The following is a 23,226-nucleotide window of genomic DNA, read 5'->3' as shown; positions in this document are numbered from 1 at the left end:
TAACTAACAATAATTTCACTTTTATATATTTTTAACTTTATGATCAATTTTGCTTCAACGAAATCAAAAGTGAGTTTAGAGAAACGAACAAAATTAAAGGTCTAGAAAAAAAATCTTACTTCACTTCTATTCACGCTCCCACAGATAATATGTTTGCTATCGTTAGTGTATTATTTGTGCCTCTAAACGGAAGCTCTGTAAACTAAAGGACATTAAAAGCTGGAGTTGGTCCCCGTTAGAAGATAAGAGATAACAGTAATCAAAGCGGGAATATAGAGATAAATGTTATGTACTTTCCCAGCTCGTCAACATCTGAACTGATTCAAATAAACAAAAGAAAAATAAACATATATCTGAACTGATTCGAGCTAATAGTTCTTATTTTAGGACAAGTTGTTCGCAGCGCAAAAGTCGCTAGATTTGTAAGTAAGTCGCCAAATCGTCATTCCAAAATCACCAAAAAAGTCGCTAATCGGAAAAAATATTTTTTGTCGCTATTCTGGAAGGCGAATTCCCTAGATTTAGCGACTTTTCCCCCAAATTGGCAACACTGTCGGGTGGTGTTTCGATCGAAACAATTGACAAAACAGACCGCTGATACCTACCCTCCTGGGTTTCGAGGTCGTTTCCGAGAAAAGAGATTAATGAACAGATGCAGATGACTGAAATTGGCAACGTCTTGAGCGGTCATTCACCTATCTCCTTTCTTAATAAGGAAAAATGTGACAATATAGTTATAAGCCTGTACCAGATTCAGTTGGTAAGTGCTACTCTGCAACAGGCTCGCAACCAGAGGAGAGCTAGGGAGGGCCTGGCCCTCCCTAAATTTTTCATGTCCCCTCCAGACCTCAATATAAAATGCACAATTTAGATATTTGTAAGAGAATTTTTAATGACTTGGCCCCTTCTAATATGTTCATGGCCCCCCAAAGCTCTGTGGCTGGTTTCGAGCCTGCTCTGCAAGTGGTGTATCAACGGACGGACGTTAGAAGGGTGTAGTCAAAACGTTTTTAGAAATGAAGAGATCGATCGAAGTAAGAATTATATATATTTTAGACTGAGTCTAGTGTTATACAGGAACGCATTTGGCGCTACCTTAATTTTTTGTAAAGTATATTTTTATTCACGCAAATTCATTGAGCGGAACAGGGCTCGTAGCGAGTCACTTTCTAACTAAAATTTACTTTTCTTCAAGTGGTCTCTAAAAGTTACTTTTTTTTAAATTTGTCACTAAAAGTTACTTTTCTGAGAGGTAAAGTGACTTTTTCGTGTGATTTATGTTTTGCATTGGCAGTTTTCTAAGAAAAATATCATAAAAAACAAATGGAAAAAGGCAGAAACTTGTTACTCATTACTCTTCTGAAAGCTTCAATACTTGCTGCCACATGTAAAAAGTCAGCTTTATTCTCACTTCAGCTTTTATTCTGTCTAAAGCACAGTGGACGGTTGGTGGATGCTTAAGTTCTCATGGTGGGGTTGAGACAGGGGCGGATCCAGGCCCGACTTCTGGGGGCAAACTCTGGGATGGATTTTATTTATATATATAAAACAAGAAAGGTTCCTCTTCTGGGAGGGCGATTGCCCCCCTCCTGGATCCGCTCCTGGGTTAAGAACCCTTCTGTGTCTATTCTTTTTTCTATCATAATAATCTTTTAGTTGTCTCTCGTAATAGTTAACGCTCCGTTCAACGTTGCGTGTGTGTGTTTGTGGTTCATCATGTTCGTCTTGTGTTATGCTTCTTGTATGTTCTTCTTAAGAGTAGGTGATGAATTTGAATATTTCACGTTTTTGAGAACTATTAATGCGAAGTTAAATATAATGTCTGGGATGAAAAAATTCGGAAATAGACCAAAACTGGTTCCACTTACTCAGAAGCTTTTTAAATCTGTTAAGTATGCTTACCGTAACCACAAAACTTACTTTGAAAACCTAAGAAAGGAGGAAGCTCAAAAAGAAGAAGTAAAGAAGAAGCAAAACAACAAACAAAGAGAGAGGGGTTGGAGAAATTGACAAAGAAAAAAAGGGGCATAGTGAGATTTTGGTCACTTTTTCGCGTGCTTTTGACAATTTTTGGTCACTTTTCAACTATTTACAAGAGACCGGACTACTATGAGCCCTGGGATTACTAAATTAGGGTATATTAAAGAAGACAAAACAGAAAGATACAAAATATTTGTAAATTGAAAAACTGGATTTCTGGAAAACAACTAAATCAATGAATAATTTTCTTATGAAAGATACTCAGAGCCAATAACGTAGCCAGGAAGGAGCAGAAACGGATATTAAGAGATCAAATAATATTACAAGACAACAATTAACGTTAACGGAGTTAGAATATTAAAATAATGAAATTGGAACTATGTACTGTATTAATTACTAAACGAATGTGATTTCAGCATGGGACGAGGGAATTTTTTCCCAATTAATATTTTGAAAAAAAAAAAATCACCCACTAAAACTTGCTGGGGTTGAATAAATTGAAATAACAGCAGAATTTGCAAAATAATTACAATAATTCGTATGTAATCAATTCACATGTAATTAGTGGATAAAATAATGAAGGTTAATTCTTAATACAATGAAACCTCTCATAACGGGCATCTGTCAATAGTGGACATCTTCATAAGAGGACAAACTTTCTTATTCTTCCATGCCATAAATATGTGTGGTGTAGTGTTATCAGAGAGAACCCTTCTTTTTAGGGACACCTCTCATTTACGGACAAATAATCGGTTCCACCGATGTCCGCTTTGAGAGGTTTTACTGTATTACTTAGTTTAATAATAATAATAAATGCTCAAATGTGTGAACTTACTTTATTGAACCTACCACTGCGAAGAGCTGATATTATTATTATTATTATTATTATTATTATTATTATTATTATTATTATTATTATTATTATTATTATTATTATTATTATTATTATTATTATTTCAATAGTTGCGTAACAAAATATACTGATTTCTTGTTTGAATTTGAGCACACCCCTCCTTTTGTTTTGAACACCCCCCCAAATAAAAATTTCTGGCGTACTTACTGAACACAAACCAACTAGTGGTAGATGGCCACTAAACGCATGAATGCTATCTAACTAAGTCAGGGCAGAAGGGCTCGAGTACTACCGGGTCCGCGTTGAGCAGGTTTGTCAGCGACGGTGGGTATATGCACAAATGAAGATAGTGCAAAACACTTCATATGGCATAAAAGCACATGCCTTGCGTCTGGTACAGCTTTGTGACACTTCTATGATCACTTTGTATAGGCCTATTGCCTCCATATACCATTTTAGTGGGGGGACCCGGAACCCAGTCATTTCAAATTGATGTAAAAGTTTATATTTTAGCTTCATATTAAAGTTTTGGCTCCAAATGACAATTTCAGTCCAAGTGGACAATGATCATCCCTCGGGGTGCTCTCTGTGTATAGGGGTCTATTGCTTCCTTTTCGGAAAAGGCAAAAATTTTGGTATTTTTGTAGCTTTCGAATTTTTCGTCTATTTTAAAGACATATTTGGCTTCATGTTAAAGTTTTGGCTGCAAATAACAATTTCAGTCCGAGTGGACAATGATCATCCCTCGGGGGCTCTCTGGGTATAGGGGTCTACTACTCCCTTTTCGGAAAAGGCAAACATATTGATATTTGTGTAGCTTTCGAATTTTTCATATATTTTATAAACATTTTTGACTTCATATTAAAGTTTTGCCTCCAAATAACAATTTCAATTCGAGTGGACAATGATCATCCCTCGAGAGGGTCTCTGGTTATAGGGGGTTATGGGCTCCTTTTCGGAAAAGACAAAACTATTTGTGTTCTTTTAACTTTCAAATTTTTCGTCTATTTTAGACATTTTTGGCTTCATATTAAAGTTTTGGCTCCAAATAACAATTTCAATCCGAGTGGAAAATGATCATCCCTCGGGGGGCCTCTCTGATTACAGGGGTCTACGGCCCCCTTTTCGGTAAATGCAAAAATATTAAAATTCTTGTAGCTAGAATCATCATCGGAATCGTGAATCATCGGTATTGCAGAAAGCCCGATTTTGCTGGAACGCTCGATTCGGACAGACCGGAAATTTGTCGCATTTTACATAATTTCACCTCTGGAAGCAGCAGGAACGATGAAGAACTGCGTCATCACGAGGAATGACTTGCATATCAGAGTCGTTTCCAAAGTCATGTAACCGTCCTAGTAGAAATCATAATTAACCTAGGAAATCCCTTTGAGGAACCCACTAGAGATCTGGTATCGTTAGACAATCGTGTATGCCTCGGTACCTTACCAGCAGAATCTATCCGTGTGTTGGAAAGGATACGGCAAGAGCAGTACTTCAAGTATGAGGAGGAGGTCCTCTATAAGAAAGAGAAGCCCTTCAAGACTCCTATTAGGAAAAATAATCTACTACTTTTCCAAGACCAAAAACGCTCGTACTACAGCAAAACCTGCATCTGAAAGGAAACTAGAGCAATATAAGCAACAAAACAACCTGTATGGACAGGTATTTATTTCACTGGAACTTCGCGAAGACAAGTTGGAACATTTTTCTGCCATGAACCAGTGTTGGGCAAAATCAATTGAAATCAATTGCAATTGATCAATCAATTGAAAGTAATTGCTCTGAAAATCAATTGCAATTGATTTCAATTTGTAATTGACAATTAATTTCAATTGCAATTGAATTCAATCATAAAATTTGCAATTGAATTTTCGTCAATTGTTAATTGTTAATTGGTCACCAGGCAATTGAAACTTTTAATTGTTAATTGTCAATTGCAAAGGATGCAATTGAAACATTCAATTGTTAATTGCAATTGACAATTGAAACTTGTAATTGTTAATTGCAATTGAAATCAGCAATTAAAACTGAAGATAAGAAGATGTGTGTATATTGTATTGTCCACTTGTCACTGTTTTACATATTTCAAATAAGGTACTTATAAGAAATGCTGGATACCTACCATCCCTTTCCCCCCCCTGGGAAGAAAGCCAGGAAACTAAGTATTTTTAAAAATATATTATGTTTATGGTTCTATCCCTTTCGAAAGAACTCTATATGCCCGTCATGCATACAATAGGAATGGGCACCAGTGAGTACGAGCGAGTTTTCTTTAAAACTCGACTCGACTCGAAGCAGACATCTTTGAGCTCGACTTGAGATCTCGGCTCGAAAAATTTCCCCCAACTCGACTCGAATTCGGATCGAGTTTCCAGTCGAGTCGAGCAAATTCGAGCTAAATCCTTTGTGTAGTTCCAAGTACTACTATCTTCAAGTATCCTGCATAGACAATATAATAATCAATGATACTACTACTACTACTATAATTAATTATCATTATAACACCGTGTACCTGTATAAACATGGAATATAGGCGGTTTGTATCGGAACACTAAAAATTAGTTGACTGTCGATCTCGGTCGTCAAGAAATCTTCAGGAGGCAAGGACATCGGTCACGAGGTTCTTGGTTTGAGTTCAGGAGGAGCAAGTATTCGGGCTCGAGCCAAAAATTGTTAGAAGTTATGGGACTCCAGCCAAACATGTTCAAAACTGCTCGACCCGGGTTTAGGGTTGTCAACAGCTCAAGCGGCTCGCTCACAGCTTATTCACTTATCGAGCCGAACCGAGAAGTGAGCCGAGCCAACAGCTCATCCAACCGAGCCAGCTCCAGCCGATGGCTCACACGAGCCGAGCCGAATTGAGCTGATTGCTTACCCCAACCGAGCCCGTTCGAGCCATCGGCTCAGTTGAGCTGACTCGAACCCAGCCTATGGACTCGTTTCAACGGAGCTGGTTCGAGCCATTGGCTCCAATCGAGCCGAGCCGATGACTCGTCTTTACCGAGCCGGTTCAAGCCATTGGCTCAATTGAGCCCAGTCGATGGGTAATCCCAACCAAGCCAGCTCAAGCTGTACGCTCAGTTGAACCAAGCCGAGTCGGTTGACATCACTATTCCGGTTGGGCTTCTACTTTGGCTAAAAAATTGGACCGTGCAGTTCTCAGCCTTGATGGTAAGAACTACAAAAAATGATAAGAAATCTTTAGTTTTACGTCTCACGCTTATGCCGGATAGGCTAAAGGAGACGGTGATGATAGGAAATGAATGAAGTGAAGAAAGTGGGAGGAAACGGGAGAACCCCGAGAAAATCCACGAGCACGGTGTTTGTCCACCACAAAGTACAAACTGCGCGAGCTGGGATCGAACCAGGGACCTCAAGCACCGGAGGTGAACGCTCTACCACTGACCCACCGCGCCAACTGGTAAGAACTACAGTATATACTTATATTGGTGCTCACGGCGTCATTAACTTGTTCCGTCACCAACGAATTTCAAGGTACTTTGTTTTGCATCTTTTGTGCGTGTTTTGTGTCGCTTTATGCGCCTATTCCCACATTTTGTGCATCACCGGAAGTGGGTCAAAATGGGCCTACAAATATGGCGGAACAAGTTATTGATCTTCCGCCACCAATGAATTTCGAGATTGTTTCCTTCACATCGTTTTGTGCCGTTTTGTGCGTCTACTTCCGTTTTGTACGTCGTGGAAAGTGGGTTAAAATGAGACCCCAAGGTGGGACGAAAACGATCAAGAGTTCCGCCACTATTAAATCTCGAGGTCGTTAATTTCACATCGCGTACCTTTTTGTACGTCTATTTCGACGTTTTGTGCGTCACTGAAAGACGGTCAAAATGGGCCTCAAAGGTGGGACGAAAATGACCCACTGCTCCGCCACTACCGAATTTCGAGGTTCTTCCTTTTGCATCAATTAGTGAACGTTTCGTGCCGTTTCGTGCCCTTATTTCCACGTTTCGTGCCCTTATTTCCACGTTTAGTGCGTCACCGGAAGTGGGTCAAAATGGGCTTCCAAGATGGGACGAAAATGACCGAGAGTTCCGCCACTATTAAATCTCGAGGTCGTTAATTTCACATCGCGTACCCTTTTGTACGTCTATTTCGACGTTTTGTGCGTCACTGGAAGACGGTCAAAATGGCCCTCGAAGGTGGGACGAAAATGACCCACTGCTCCGCCACTACCGAATTTCGATATCCTTCCTTTCGCATCGACTACTGAATTTTCGTGCTGTTTCGTGCCCCCATTTCCACGTTTCCTGCGTCACCAGAAATGGGTCAAAATGGGCTTCCAAGGTAGGACGAAAATGACACACTCTTCCGCCACTATCGAATTTCGAGGTCGTTAATTTCACATCGCGTACCCTTTTGTGCGCCTATTTCGACGTTTTGAACGTCACTGGAAGATGGTCAAAATGGGCCTCGAAGGTGGGATGAAAATGACCAAGAGTTCCGCCACTACTGAATTTCGATATCCTTCCTTTTGCATCGACTAGTGGATTTTCGTGCCGTTTCGTGCCCTTATTTCCACGTTTTGTGCGTGACCGTAAGTGGGTCAAAATGGGCTTCCAAGATGGGACGAAAATGACCAAGAGTTCCGCTACTATCGAATTTCGAGGTCGTTAATTTCACATTGCATACCCTTTTGTGCGCGTATTTCGACGTTTTGTGCGTCACTGGAAGACGGTCTAAATGGGCCTCGAAGGTGGGACGAAAATGACCCACTGCTCCGCCACTATACCAACCGAATTTCGTGGTCCTTCCTTTCGCGTCGAGTAGTGAATGTTTCGTGCCGTTTCGTGCTCTTATTTTCACGTTTTGCGCGTCACCGGAAGTGTGTGAAAATGGACGTCCAAAGTGTGACTAAAATGACCCATTGTTCCGACACTATCGAATTTCTAGGTCGTTTCTTTCGTATCGTTTAGTGATTATTTTTTAAAAAGTTTTCTGTGCCTACTTCCTCGTCTTGTGCGTCACCGGATGTGAGTTAAACGGGCCTTTAAAGTGGGAGTTAAATGGCTCACTATTCCGCCACTATCGAATTTCGGGACCGGTTCTTTCGCATCGTTTAGTGTGTATTTTGTACCGTTCTGTTCGCCTACTTCCACGTTTTGAGCATCACCAGAAATGCGTCAAAATGGTCCATCAATGTGTGAGAAAATAGAGCCATTGTTCCGCCACTATCGAATTTGGGGGGTCGTTTCTTTCGCATCGTATAATGCCTGCTTCGTACCGTTTTGTGCTCCTATTTCCACTTTAGTGCTTCTATTTCCACTTTAGTGCGACAACAAAATTGGGTCAAAATGGCCTACAAGTATAGCGGAATAACTTAATGCTGTTCCGTCACCATCAAATGAGGTCGTTTCCTTCACACTTTTTATACATGATTTGTGTCGCTTTGTGCATCAGTGGAAGAGGGTCAAAATGGACCTTGAAAGTGGAATGAATATGTCTTTCTCTGCCATATTTGTGGGTCACCTTTGACCGACTTTCGTTGGCCTACAAAACGTGAAAGTATGCGCAGAAACGGTATAAATATGCACTAAACAATGCGAAAAAACTGACCTTGAAATTCGATACTGGTGGGAGAGTGGATCAGTTTTCTTCCCACATTGAATGCCCATTTTGACCCACTACCATTGATTAACAAAACGTGGAAATAGGCTTACAAAACGGTAGAAAACACGCACAAGACGATGTGAAGGAAACGACCTCGAAATCGTTCCTGACGGAACAGCATTAACTTGTTCCGCCATGGGGCCGCGGTGGCTCAGTGGTAGAGCGTTCACCTTTGGTGCTTGCGGCCCCGGGTTCGATCCCAGCCCCCGCCAAGTGAACTTTGTGGTGGACAAACACCGTGTGCGTGGGTTTTCTCGGGGTTCTCCCGTTTCCTCCCGCTATCTTCATTCCACCATTTCATTCATTACTCATCATCACCGTCTCCTTTAGCCTAACCGGCATAATCGTGGGACGTAAAACTCAAAGATTTCATTTTTGTTCCGCCATATTTGTAGGATAACATTGACCCATTTCCGGTGACGCAGAAAACGAGGAAATAGGCACACAAAACGACACAAAAATGGAAATTTAGCTTAATTACATGGAAATTTTAAGTTTGTAAGCTTAATTATATGGAAAATTTTATACATTTTTCCTTTACGTTGATTTGAGACTTTTAAATTGTATTAATTTTTCCACTGAAAAATATGTATAATTCAACAAGTTGATTTGATTTTGAGTTGCTTTTGGGGTTTAACGTCCCGGTCAGCAGCGAGGCTATATGAGACATGAACCTACTGATTAACGTGGAATCCGAACCACATGAGCTCCCGCCGGGAATCGAACCCGGGTTTCCCACGCCAAAGGCGCGTACGCTAACCGCTTAGCCACGGATGAGCTCTATGATTCAACAAGGAAATATTTATTAGTTATAATTATAATAATTATCTATATAATTGAATTCATTGTAATTTGGTCCATAACAAACACTTTACCATTTCGTACTAGCTGTTATGCCCGTTCTTCGCACGGATCAGATAAAATATCAATGTAAACAAACTGAACAACGGGAGAACAATTAAGAAACATTTCTAACATTGGATATATTTTGTGTGAATATATATCCAACAACGTACATGTGTTTTCATTGGGAAGGCCGATGGGGCTGAATTTAAACGTAAACACTATCGGGGGTGTCACTATATGTCTGAGCAACCCCGATAAATATGGATTCGACACAAATTCTACTACTTTTACATATCCCGGTGAACGCCCCCTCAGACCCCCTTGGTTCGTATTGTGAAACAATCTCCTCTGGCCCCCACCAACCCCCAACTAATACCACGAAAACTATGAATGTGACACTAACATCTGCCATTTTCTACTACTTTTTACATATGCCGGTAAAAATCCCTATAATCCTCTGGTTCCAATTTTGAAAAAAACAATGCCTGTGGTCCGCAGCCGATGGGGGCTGTATTTGGAAGTCAACGCCTGTGGAAGTATCACCATTCATCTCAGCGACAGCGAAAACTATGGATTTGACACTAATATCGGTCACTTTCCATTAGTTTTACATGTCTCGCAATTCCCCCCCCCCCCCCCCGGTGACTCCCGGCCCGCATACAATGGTGGCTAAATTTGAAAATCATCGCTAATGAAAGTATCACCATTGATCTCAGCCACCGCGAAAACTACGGATTTGACATCGGTCATTGTGGATTATTTTTACATGTCTCGTGATCCCCTTCATAATGCCCCCGTTTCTTATCTGATGGGGGCTAAATGTGAAAGTAAACGCGGTCTTGAGTTTCACCAATGAGCTCAGCTACCCCGAAAACTATGAATTTGACATTAATATCGGTCATTTTCGATTATTTTTTTACATGTCTCGGAATTCCCCCCTCTGGTGACCCAAGGCCCGCATACAACGGTGGATGAATTTGAAAGTCATCGCTAATGGTAGTGTCACCATTGATATCAGCAACCGCGAAAACTATGAAATCGACACTGATATCGGTCATTTTCTACTACTTTTACATGTCCCCGTAAACGCCCCCCTGAGACTCCCTGGTTCGAATTTTTTTCGAAAAAGCTTTGCCTTGGTGTGGGACCTGGACCAAGGTATCTTTGACCAAAATTTGGTAACTCTCGGTCGACTTGTCTGGTCCCCAGGCCGGTCCCGGTAAACGTCTCCTGGAGACCCCATAGTAAGGAATTTAAAAAAAACAAACTCTTCGTCTTGGTCTGGGGCCTATAATAGACCAAGCTACCCGTGACCAAATTTTGAAAAGTTTCGGTCCACTCGTCTCGTCCACAGGCCGCACAAAGATAGACAGACAGACACACGAACAAACTCTATTTTATTTATATTAGAAAGGTCAGATCCGCCGTTATTGTATTAGTGCGGTGCTTGAGCGATTGATCGTACAAATTCAAACTCCGATGAGTGATAATTTTATAGGCTTGTTTTATTACAAGTTTAAACTCTTTAGTCAGTAGAGAAGAGGGCGTGAATCATGGGTCAGAGTTATGACAATGGGTTTTGGTGGGTCTGTGGGTCACAGTGGGTAAGAGTGGTTTATGGTGGGTGGTGGGTCACAGTGGGTCACGGTGGGTCGTGGGTCACGACGGGTGGTGAGTCAATTGGTCGTGGCTAAAGTTTTCATTGCCTCACGCCCTCTCTGAACTACAGTGTTGAAAATTAATCAGTGAAAATCAATTGCAATTGATCAATCAATTGAAAGTAATTGCTGTGAAAATCAATTGCAATTGAATCAATTGCCAATTAATTTCAATTGCAATTGAATTACAGAATTCAATTGCAATTACTTTCCACTGCAATTACTTTCAATCAATTGATCAATTGCAATTGATTCTCCTTTTTCAATGGCCAACTGCAATTAACAATTAACCATTACTTATTTCAATTGTTAATTGCAATTAACAATTAAATTTACAGATTAATTGTTAATTGTTAATTCAATTGAAATTTGCCCAACACTGCCATGAACCTTGTTCATACCCACCAGCACTTTCCACTGCGGGCGTTCTCCACACTTGTAGAGTCAGATTTCCTGCTATGTCTTTTGGAAACAATTTCCACTTATTACGTAACTGAAGATGAGGATTTAAAGGCAACAGATACTTTTGACTTCATTGTAAATGATGGTGGTTGATTTTAGTTTAGCGTCCTTTTCAGCAGCGAAGCTATATGAGACGTTTACCTACTAACTTGGAATCCGAAACACATGAGCTCCCGCTGGGAATGGAACCCTGGCCTCCCACGCCAAAGGCGCGTACACTAACCGCTTAGCCACGAGTTAGCTCTCGATCAAATAATCTCTGTGATGCCAGCAGTGCCGTGTTGTGGGGGGGCTAAGGGGCGACGGCCCCGGGCGTCAAAGTAAGGGGGCGCAAAACTCAGGAGGAAAAAAAGAAAAGATATATATAAAATGGAAGGAAAAGAGTATTAAAAAGTGCTAAAGATCAAGGAAAAGCAGAGTTTATTTTTGAAAATTTTCTTAACGCGTCGCTTTGCTTTGCGGCTGGTCTGTCGACCTCACTCATATTTACGGGAGCGCCGTCGTATACTCTTGCCTTGGGCGCTGATTTCCCACGGCACGTCACTGGATACCAGCACCTATTTTATATACTGTTAGACACAGTGTTTCTTTTTATTATTATTATTTATGAATTTCCCTACAATATGGGTGTAAATGGGCAAGTAAAAACATTTCCTAAAGAGTAGGTGGTGAGAAATAAATGTACTACATATTATTATTTTTATGTGATAAAGGCGAGCCTCAAGTAAAGTAAATAGAATTGTTTGTGTACAATGCTATAACAGAAGAGCATAAATTGACTTATTTTCGATTTTATTTCACTTTTGAAATCATTCTTATTGAGGTTTTATGTATTGATTCACACGGTGTCCTGCCCGTGACACAGTAAAATTTAGTTTTTTTATTATACCTAATATAAATATTTGGCAAATTTCTCGTATGTGAAGTTTGTTGGAAAATTTTATCATTTATACATGATAAATGATAAAATTTTATCATTTCCGTTGAAATATAAACATTTTGAGCTAAGAATTCACACAGTTTTGTAACATTCCCTTGGTGTGTCGAAAGGCACTTCTCTTTTTTGTCCTCGCCCGTGACAGACGTTTAGGAATTAATATTTTCTACTCTAAACAGAAAAAAAAAATAGTGAAAAAATCAGCTACATATATTCCTAAGTCTGTACTGCTCATATATATCATCAATTAGCAGAATGTATGTTGTACTTTTATACAACTTTAAAACATCAAAAATGTAGTGTAAATGTCCTGCCCGTGACGATGGAATAGCCCAAAATCAATTTTTAGGTTTACAAAAAAAAAAAAAAAAAAAAAAAAAAAAGCTTTTCTACTAATGTATATTATTTTGTTCAATTCAATAAAATGTCTCTCTCGTCTTCGGACATTGTTTCGTTAACACTATTAATATAAAATTAATGAATATTTTATTTATGAAATATATGAACATAATCGCCGGACTTTTATTTAAAAAAAACTCTCTGAGGAGTTACAAATTTACAATTTGATGTTGAATAGTTGACTTATGTGATATCTATGTATGTCTTTCCAAATATGCAGTGATTCTGGGTTTCACCCCAATCACAATTTCACTTTAACAAGATATTATAGATAAATTAACATTACCATATGAAGATACGTAATCAAAAATCATGAAACGTTTTAGCTTGAACTTCCTCTATTGATCTTTAATGATATTTTGAATATGCCACTGCAAATACGACAACCAAAAAGCATTTCTTCAGCATTTAGGCGTAATTGGAATCTCGAATTGCATTTTTTCGCCCACTCTTCTCGTTGCTTGAAAGTAAAAAGGTTTATATATCTTTATTTTATGTAAATAAGAGCGTAGAGTAAAAAGAATATTTTTACTCTATGATAATAGTGAGAAAAACCCTTACCGGTATCCTTTGCAAACTGTACTTTTATCAGAAAACACTTTTTTTTTTTAAGATGATATGGTACCGTGCGCTGCTGCTACCTGGTAGCAGAAACCTGAACTAAGTGCCTGACATGTTCAGTGTAAACATAAACCATTTGGTATCAATGTTGCCTGTGTTAGAACGAACCTCGATCTTCAAACCGTAGAGGTCATCTCAAAATTTGGGCATCGCACTGCAACGCAACTAATGCAATAATTGCTATGCCGATCATCGCAACTAAAACACAAACTGCTATGGAATGAGACCCCTGCTTTTAGTTCTAATGGAAGAATTTTAGAAAACAAATATTACAGTGTAATTATTAAGACCCGAAACAATATTTCATGACTGTTAACTGTTCTTTAAGCATGCTTCTTGGGTACTTGCAGGTACGTAGCCAGGATTGCGTGAAGGGGAGGGGGGCGTGATATGAAATACTGTGGTCATCACACCAGGGGCTCGATCATTCTAAACAATTTTATTGGAACATATATTGGTTCGTTTAGCCAGGATTTCGTAACGGGGGGAAGGGGTTGACATGAAATTCTGAAGGCCCAGGAGCTCGATCAATCTAAACTATTTTACTATCAACATATAGGGTATATTGGTTTGTGAAGATATGTTGGTAAGTATTTTAATAAACTATGAAGAAATCTCGAGTAAAAAAAAAAAAAAAGGTATTGAAAAAGATTATACAATATTTACATCCTTTCTCTGTTTATTCAAATATAAAAATTTTCCTATCATTATGACCTCAATTATTATAAAATACATATTCACTATTACACATATTCTAGAAAAAGTACATACTCAATAATGTCTTGTAAAATATTTTGCAATGTCTGCGTTCCTTTTTCTGTTGAATGAAATGTTAACAGAACTTTCTTTCCACATAATTTTTTGTTTTTATTATTCTGTCAACTACTGTCTGTTTCAAATGACAGGTTAAAGAAGCAGTAGAAAATTGCTTTGAAATAACATATTTGATATTGTAAGGAAGCGATGACGAACAATTATGATAAAAAATGTCCACGCTGTTATACAACGGCACTATGCTTTCGGAAGCTTGAAATCTCCCTGACTAGTAGCAGAAATTCTGAGAATTCCGCAACTTTTCTAGAAATTTCAAATTCCCTGACTCTTCCAAAATATATCGCTCAGCTCGCAACCATATACTGCAAGCAATACAAATTTCCTCGTAAGAAAGAGTAACCAAAAGCTTCCTGTAGTTTATTTTTAACGCTGATCCTTCTTTTTCTCATTTCATTTTGTTTCATCCTTCCTTATTTTATCAATTTCTGGTCTCGAAGGGGGGATCCGGACCCCCCCTTGGCTACGTGCCTGGTACTCGCCAATCCTGTCTCCACATTTATATTATTTACTACTACCTACAATCAATTCAAAATCTTATTTGCGAGAACAATACTTCCGATAAGTGTTGGTTTTGGAGATTGTCCTGTTTATTTAGTTAGAATGTAACTTAAAAAAAAAAAAAAAAAAAACAGACAGAGAGGGTTTCACCAGAAAAGAATCACAATAAAATTATTTGATTTAACAAATAAATGAATGGTCTGGAGCTCCCTCGTGGCTAGACCCGAGTTCGATGGGTGCTCACATCTTTCAGATTCAAAGTTAATCAGTAGGTCCCGTCTCATATAGCCTCGCTGCTGAAACGGACGTTAAATTCAAGATCAACTCAACGAGATGGCCTGCTTGGGATAATTTAGAAATAGCAAAATGGGAACAGTGCCAATTATAATCAACATACGTAGTAAAGTTTATTATTAAATATAGACATTAGCTCTTTTAGGATTTCCACTTTTACTAAATTTTAGACTTTCGCTCAAACAGCTACTGCTTCCTTACTATTTATAGTAGGATTGTGGTTCATACCTCGTTTTTTTTTTTTTTTTTTTCAGGATAGATCATATTTTCCAACAGTACCACTCTCTTTTCCGTATTATACACCAGAAACAAGAAGATTAAAAAAAAAAAAAAAAAAAAAAACAGGAGATTTTTCGAAAAAACATTATCGAAATTTTTGTGCCTCTCTGGCCCGGGCCTAGATTCACCTAAGGATCTGCTTTTGTTGTTGTTGTTGTTGTTGTTGTTTTAACGTTATTAATTGTACATAATACGTGCGCAAAATTTCGTTCTTGTATCTTGAAAACTGAGGACGGGAGAAATTTTTGAAAGTCTGAAGATAACCCATATATATAATACTTAAAAAATGTAGCCTACTGCGTCATTCCTATTTGAGTTACAGTCATGGTTCAAACACCATTTTCTTCAATATAATAAGTCCTTTCCAACGGTAACACTCACATATCCGTATCATACACCTAAACCGGAAATTAGAGGAAAACTCGAATTATTTTTGAAAATACAGCCGAAACATTTTGCCCCTCTAGCCTAGGCCTGGGTTGACGTAGAAATCTGATTTCTTTTCTAAAAATACGTTCTTATGTACATAATACGTGTGAAAAATTCCAATCTTGTATCTTGGAGACAAAGGGCTAAAAAAATTGACGAAAGTCTGAATCTAGGCCCTCTCTATACACACACACATATACATATATACATATAAAAATTTACTGCGTCATTACTATTTTGCCTAGAGTCATGGTTCAAACGTCATTTTCTTTAGTATAACAAGCCTTTTCCAACGATATTACTCACATATACGTATCATATACCTGAACCGGAAAAATCGGGAAAAACCGGAAATGTTTCTGAAGAAATCATCCTCTCGGCCTGAACCCGGTTTCATGTAGGGGTCTCAGAAAAAATTGAGAAATACCCGAAGGTACATACAATTAGTATGCAAAGTTCCAATCTAATATCGTGGAAACTAAAGGCCTGAAAACTTTTTTGAAATTTGCCTTAAGAAAAAATAAAAGATACACGCTCCTCCGCCCCGCTTGGCGCCGCCAAGTTGACCGTCCGGTTCCAAAACGCATCTGGGTTATTCTTTGGTCCATCCTTGACTTGACTAATAAAGAAACCTGGCTTAAATACCTGTTATAGAACCTAAATAAGCGGCCAAAGACGATTCCTACGCCATGGTAACAAAAGTTACCAAAAATCTTAAAAGGGTTAAGAATTAGTGCAGAAGGTGTTATAAAGGGTCCATGACATTTGGGCTCGGCCGTTTGGGCGCAAACCTTTTATCCAAATAGATTTGCCTACCTACATATGTTATAATGTATTTCATAATTACATCTCGGATGTTTAGGCACTAAAATATGAAAATAGGCACTGGAGATTTCGAAAAACTTCCACAAGTAATTTTGCTAAAAACTAGAAATAGCATCTTGAACACAGCGAAGTTTTTGCATATCATGCACAACTTGTCTCTATCAGTTGAAAAGAAATGGGAAGAAACCGTAACAAACTATTGACTACCTGGTCTCCATAATATGCCACTTAGTTTCAAGAGAATATTTCCTTTTAATAAAATAAGACGTGTGTTAAAAAAAAAAAACGTACGTTTTTCGTTCATGTTTAGTTAGTTTGAAAATGTGACAATATATTCATACTACACTGTGTACTTGATTTTTTGAGCCAGACATTATTAAATTTATCTTAAAATGTGTACAATACTGTACATATTTTCATTTTCGCTGTTTCTTTTTCTGTAGAAAATTATTAAAACGCATGGTACAAAACATAAGAAATGTTTATTAGGTACTAGTCTGTACCAAGTAATCAGAAGAAGCGAATAAGAGCTAGTTTTGGAATAAAAATCGTGTTCTTAATTCTATGGGTGGTTCAGGAAGTAAGTATTTATTGAATGCTTTTTTGTTATTTGATATGCCCATTAGGCCGGATAGTTGATACTCTATTGTATTAATAGAAAGTTATTTCAGATTTCATAAAAATAAGCACTTATAGGCACTAGCTATACATTAAAATAGGAAGAATAGGCCAAATAAAATTTACTGTAGGCAGCCTGTGTCATCCCAAAGCAAATTTTTGTTCTTTATAATATATCTAACGTAAAGGAACGAGACGATTGGGCACCATAAGAAGAACAGCATTATTTTCATGCTCATACACGGTGGTGTGACGAAATCAAGAAGCATTAGAATAATCTATAAAATAATTGCCCAAGATAGATGGCAGTAGAGAAGATTTGGTAAGATCTTCATGGAGAAGATATGAAACTCTCTCTACTTATGTTGCTCCCTCCTCTTCCAATAAAATCTGAATTGATGCTATTGAAGTAACTGTTTAAACGATGAGACTAGTTTCGGTCTCGTCTCGAAATTCGGAACGAAACCGAGCCACGAGAACGACTACGTTGATTCAACTTTAGTTCATTCGAAAATGTTTTCCAAGCACATACGTATGTTAGTTGAATGTAAAACTAAAGTTATGGATGGTTTAGCTGATTCTTATTAGACTTAGGGGAATATAAGTTCTTTTGATACTTTCTAGGATATGAGATAGAGTCCGATTCCCGGAAACAAAGTGATACAGTATATGAGATAGAGTTTCAGCAATGAGGGGAGCTTCCTTTAAATTTACTTCATTAAACATTATGCATGACTCTCTCTCTCTCTCTTTTTTTTTTTCCAACTGGGGATGTTTCAGGTTCAATAATTTTCTAAGTACTTAAATAACATGTCAGAATGTATGACTAAGTATGTATGACTATGCTTTGGTAGAAATTCATTTTAAACAATTTAAAGCTAGGATCACAATTTATGTTTTTTTTTTTTTTTTTTTTACTACTTTCTTCCATACGATAAATAGACCTATAGTTTTCTGCAGAGTACCTGTTATTTTGTTATTGTAAAAAAAACAAACAAACAAACAAACAAACAAACAGTAAACAACTTATGGGAAGTTACAAGGAGTAGGATTTTGTGCTTCCTGCTAAGATTGATGAACACTCAAAATTATGCTGAAAAAAGGTAGAAGACTCTTGGTGATGAAGCTATGAAGTCAACCTGGAGTGCTTAACTGGCCCAACAAGTTTGGGAGTGTCACTATGCTCAGTATCTTGAAGGACAAATACACCGTGTGTCCTAGCAAACTTGATTAAGTGACTGCATACCTTAAAGGTTAAATGGTTAAAAGAACGAACAAAAAGTCTTTGCAAATGCCATCAACATAACTCAAAATATAAAGTGACAAACTCTTTATTCTTCTCCTGAATACAACGAACTGACTTAGGTCATATACGTAAGTGTACAAGGTGTCAGACCTTCCAGTATGACCTCTATCCCACTTTCAGAACTTTGACGTCGAGAATTGTAATTGGTTTTTCTTTAATTGAAACATTATATATATATATATATATATATAAAGAGAAGAAAGAAATTTACTGTTTTGTTTTACAATGTAAACAACAAGAATTTACATTTTTTGTTTGGTAATCACCGATTGAATATTGAGTTGAAGAATAAAGATTTTCTGTACTAAATTCACAGAATATGAAATTTCGATTTAAATTGCAAAGTCGCTGTTAAAATTTTAAGCTATCTTCTAAAAGTTAATTTAGTTTTTTTTTTTTTTTTTTTTTAAAGTAACGTAGTTTCTCCAAAAATGGATTACCTAGAGAGGTGAGCGAAAAAGAGGGCTTATATTGTAAGCACTAATACTCGTACACGTAGTTTTCTATTCAGAAAAAAGTGCAAAATAGAGGAGTGTCTACTGTAAAAGGATGTCCGCTTTCAGGTATTATTATTTACATGTTGTTTTATCTTTTAAATTAGTTTTACTTGAAAATAAGTTGATACAGGTTGATATGAAATATTATTGGACATACAGGTACGAAATTTGTACACAGGCGATTCTTTATGTGCAAATTTCATCTACTTGTACAAACCTCTGGAATTCAACTCTGAAACAGTAGGGTAGAACAATTTTAAAATAATTATAGTGTTCTCTTGACTTGTTAGATAAATAAGTATGAACTTATGTTTAGTATATAAGAGAGCTTTGTACTTCAAAGAATACAAATCTATCCTATTATTCATTTTTCACTTTACACAAATCCAATATTGATGATGCAGGGTGAAAGTTGGAGGAAAGCAAGGACAACAAAACACTGACTAACGGGTGATGAATGTATATAAAAGCGAAATCCACTAATTAGCTGTCCAGCTGATCCCTGTGCAAATCATTTTGGAATCACTTGACCAAATGATTGAAAGTTTTGCGAGATTGTTATCCTTCATCTTAACTCGTAGGTACTAATATGAATAATTTCTTTGAAAGTAGAAATGATATCAATATGAGAGTTGCAAATGGATTCTGATTGATAGAACTTCTAAACCGGCGGAAATAAAATACGAAATTATGTATCTGAGGTGTTTTGTTTCATGAAATACAGACCTATCATTCGCTTGCACATGTTAAATATAAATGGTGTTGCAGAGGGAGGGTGCAAAGAAGAGATGACTGCTTTTAACCTACATAGAAACTTACTTCACTCATTTTGGTATCTGGAGGTTCCTGTTCCACATAATAGAAATCCATCATTCGCTTCAGTGTGTGGTGAAAGAAGCAGGGGACGAAGAATATTGATCACTGTGAAACGCAGTCAAATCACTTCTTTTTGATTAGTTATTGTAAGAATCTACCTTTTCGAATAGTGACAAAGCGATGTTGCTAGGTTCCAATTCCATTAAAAAAAAAAAAAAAAAACTTCTGGCTGGTCTAATGGCTAATTTGCGGACTTGGTGCACGATGTCTTGGGTTCGATTCCTGGTGGATGAGCATTGAAAGCATCAAAAGATATAAAATTCCCCCTTTAAAAAAATATTCCTTGTCCTATATAGCCTCGGAATCAATCAATCGATCTCGGAAAAAGTAATTCAGGGGCAAATTCGGTAAAAGCCATCCCGGAGTAAGTGAAACATTTTCTTTGCGATTTCTATGAAATTGGTCGAATCTACCGTTTCCGAATACAAGAGCTTTATGCATCGACCGTGTGTTGGAAAATCAAGTAAGCACAAATCTTAAGTATCCATTTTATGGAGGCTGAACGATTTTGCCTAACAATTTAAATGACAATCAATATATATATATCGTCCCTCTCGAGACAAAGGGGCGTATCTCATTTTCTTAATTTTTCCAGGAGACAAGTTTAAATCTTTATTATTATAATTTATAATAATTATTATTAAGTATTCTGTCTTGTGGCAGGTCCTGGGACTAATGAATTTTTCTTTTCTTTTTAAATTTCAGTTTGGGCCTAGAAATGTTTCTTCCATGTTTCTCGATTTTCAGCTTCCTCTTTTAACTCCCAATATTTTCTTCTATTTTTCAAGTCACAATCAGTTGTGTTCTTCTTCTCCCTACTCCTCGCTTTCCTTCCATCTTTCCTTCAATGGCGGTATGAAGAAGACAACTTCTTCGCAAGATGTGTTCAATCCAATGGTTGCTAGAAGCGTCCTCTTCTCTCCTATCCGTTTTAAAACGTCCTCATCTGTTACTCTTTCTGTCCATTTTATCTTCTCCATCTTCCTCTAACACCACATTTCGAAGCTCTCTAAATATTTCTTCTCTAACTTCCGTAATGTATCTCTCTCTCTCTCTCTCTCTCTCTCTCTCTATATATATATATATATATATATATATATATATATATATATATATATATATATATATATATAGAGAGAGAGAGAGAGAGAGAGAGAGATGCGAGGAGCTTTTTAATTTTGAGCTCGAAAAGAAGGTCACTTTGAGGAAAATTTGTTTCTAGAGAGTGGTGATAATTTCCATGAAGCGGGAAGAATATTTCGTTTTTGGGTACGATAAAGTGATTGAAATATGTCTCAATGTAGATGAAATTCATTTGGAGACGCCTTTCAGGAAATTTATTTCAGAAGGAATAAAGATTTTGATTAATAACTTACGTACATGAAATGGAGTGAATGTAATGTTTTCGAGTACGACAAGATGGTTTAGCTATGTCTCAAATACTCGAAAATTTATTTTAGAAGAGACTTTAGCAAATTTTATTTCGAAAGGAAGCTAATTTTCATCCATTCGGGTGCATATCTATCGTTTCATGTGCGAAAAAGTATTTAGCTAATCTCGACTGAGACAACTAGTTTAAGAGATAATTTGAGAAAATTTATTTCTAGGTGGGAGAATCTAGAAAAACTCTACAGAATTTATTTCTAGATCTCTACAGATCTCAATGAAATGGGGAGTATCATATGTTTCTGGATGTGAGGAAAAATATTTTAAAAGACTTCAACTTCAAGACCAGCTCAAGATGGAGCGAATATACAACTTTGGAATCAAGAGACATGTTAAATAAAGTATCGACTTTCTAAAATATTAATCGAAGGAGACATTAATTCAAAGGGGTTTAACGATTTTCTTACTATCTGCACGAATTGGAGTGAACCAAGGATGTGATTAGGCGTATACGAAGTATACGACATATACCCACATAATATTTTTAATGTCCAGTGTGTACTCACCTTAAATTTTTGAAGGAACGAGCGTATGTGGGTGGGAAAAATTCTAGCATTACATTACTGGGGGGAACTATTGATTTTGTATTTGGACAATAGCATTTTTGTTTAGTTCCTGATGTTAGAAAAATACATTTAACGCGAGTTTGTGAAAGGTTGATGGAACTTTAGGTGAGTTCGAACTTGCGTTAATGAATATTATTAAACCATTTTTTTTTTATCTTTCAAATATTTTCCACCACTTTAATCCCTTCCTATGCGAAGAATGGACACTCCTGCTAAAAATTGTGTCTAACATTTTGATTTAGAATATATATCTTACAATAATTAAAATTTCTATTTCAGAATAAGGGGATTCAGGTCACAATAATTCTTAACCTTTCACAAAAAAGAAAGAAAAAAATAGACCAGGCCACATCAACCGAAAGAGCGCTATTCAACAGATGCAGTTGTATCAAACATTTTTGTTATAATCCTCAGCTTGACAATAAGTGTAAAAGCATTTGTGTTAGTCAGTGTCTCGAGATTTGTCTAAATGGTCTAGTTTAGTCATTAACATCCCTTAGAAGTGTAGTGCGAAAAATTATTTGAAATGCAAATTTGTCATTTTAGAATGGATTATTAACAAGAGAAAAATAAGCCGCTTTAAGAGCGTTAAAACATTTCATTCACCTCTTGTAATCGGTCGCCTTTCAGAACCTTTCAAACATCCGTTATATTTTTTATCTTAGATTACCGAAAATTAACAGTAGAGAATGTATGACATGACACGAATACCATACTTAGAATGTTAATGGCTACTTAAACGTCAATAGCCATATATCTACAGTAGGTACAGTCAATTATATCTAAAACAGTAGATTCAGTACTATAGCGTTCATCTCTGGTACGTGGGATCTCTGGTTTGATTCCTGCTCGCGCCTAATGTGCTGTTTGTGGTGGACAAATATGAAGGGTGCTGGGGTCCCAACCAGTTTCTTTTCCTCTCATTAATAAATTCTATTTTTTTCTCCCCCACCATTTCTAAGACCTTCTCATTCGTTTTCCGCTCGAACCAGCTTATTCTCTCCATTCTTCTCCACACACACATTTCGAAAGTTTCAGTCGTTTACAATCATTTTTGCGTAATGTCCAAATTTCTGACCCATACAATACAATACTCCACACGAAGCATTTTATGAGTATTTTTCTCAGTTCTTTGTTCAAGATCCCACACAATAGTATTTTCTTCCTCCTGGAGTGTTTTAAATTGATAACCAAATGAATTACGGTGGTTTATCTAAATTTCAACCGGTCATGGCAACAATAACGTGGCACCAGCGTACAGAGTGTACAATTGTAAGTTTAATTGAATTGTAAGTTGAAGAATCATAGTAATTAATTAACCCTTATAACAATATAATCGACAATATTTCGATACGTTTCGACACTTCATTC

The sequence above is a fragment of the Thermobia domestica genome, chromosome 9, assembly GCF_964235325.1.
Source record: "Thermobia domestica chromosome 9, izTheDome1.hap1.1, whole genome shotgun sequence".
Taxonomy (NCBI): Eukaryota; Metazoa; Arthropoda; class Insecta; order Zygentoma; family Lepismatidae; genus Thermobia; species Thermobia domestica.
This window is presented reverse-complemented; position numbering follows the sequence as displayed.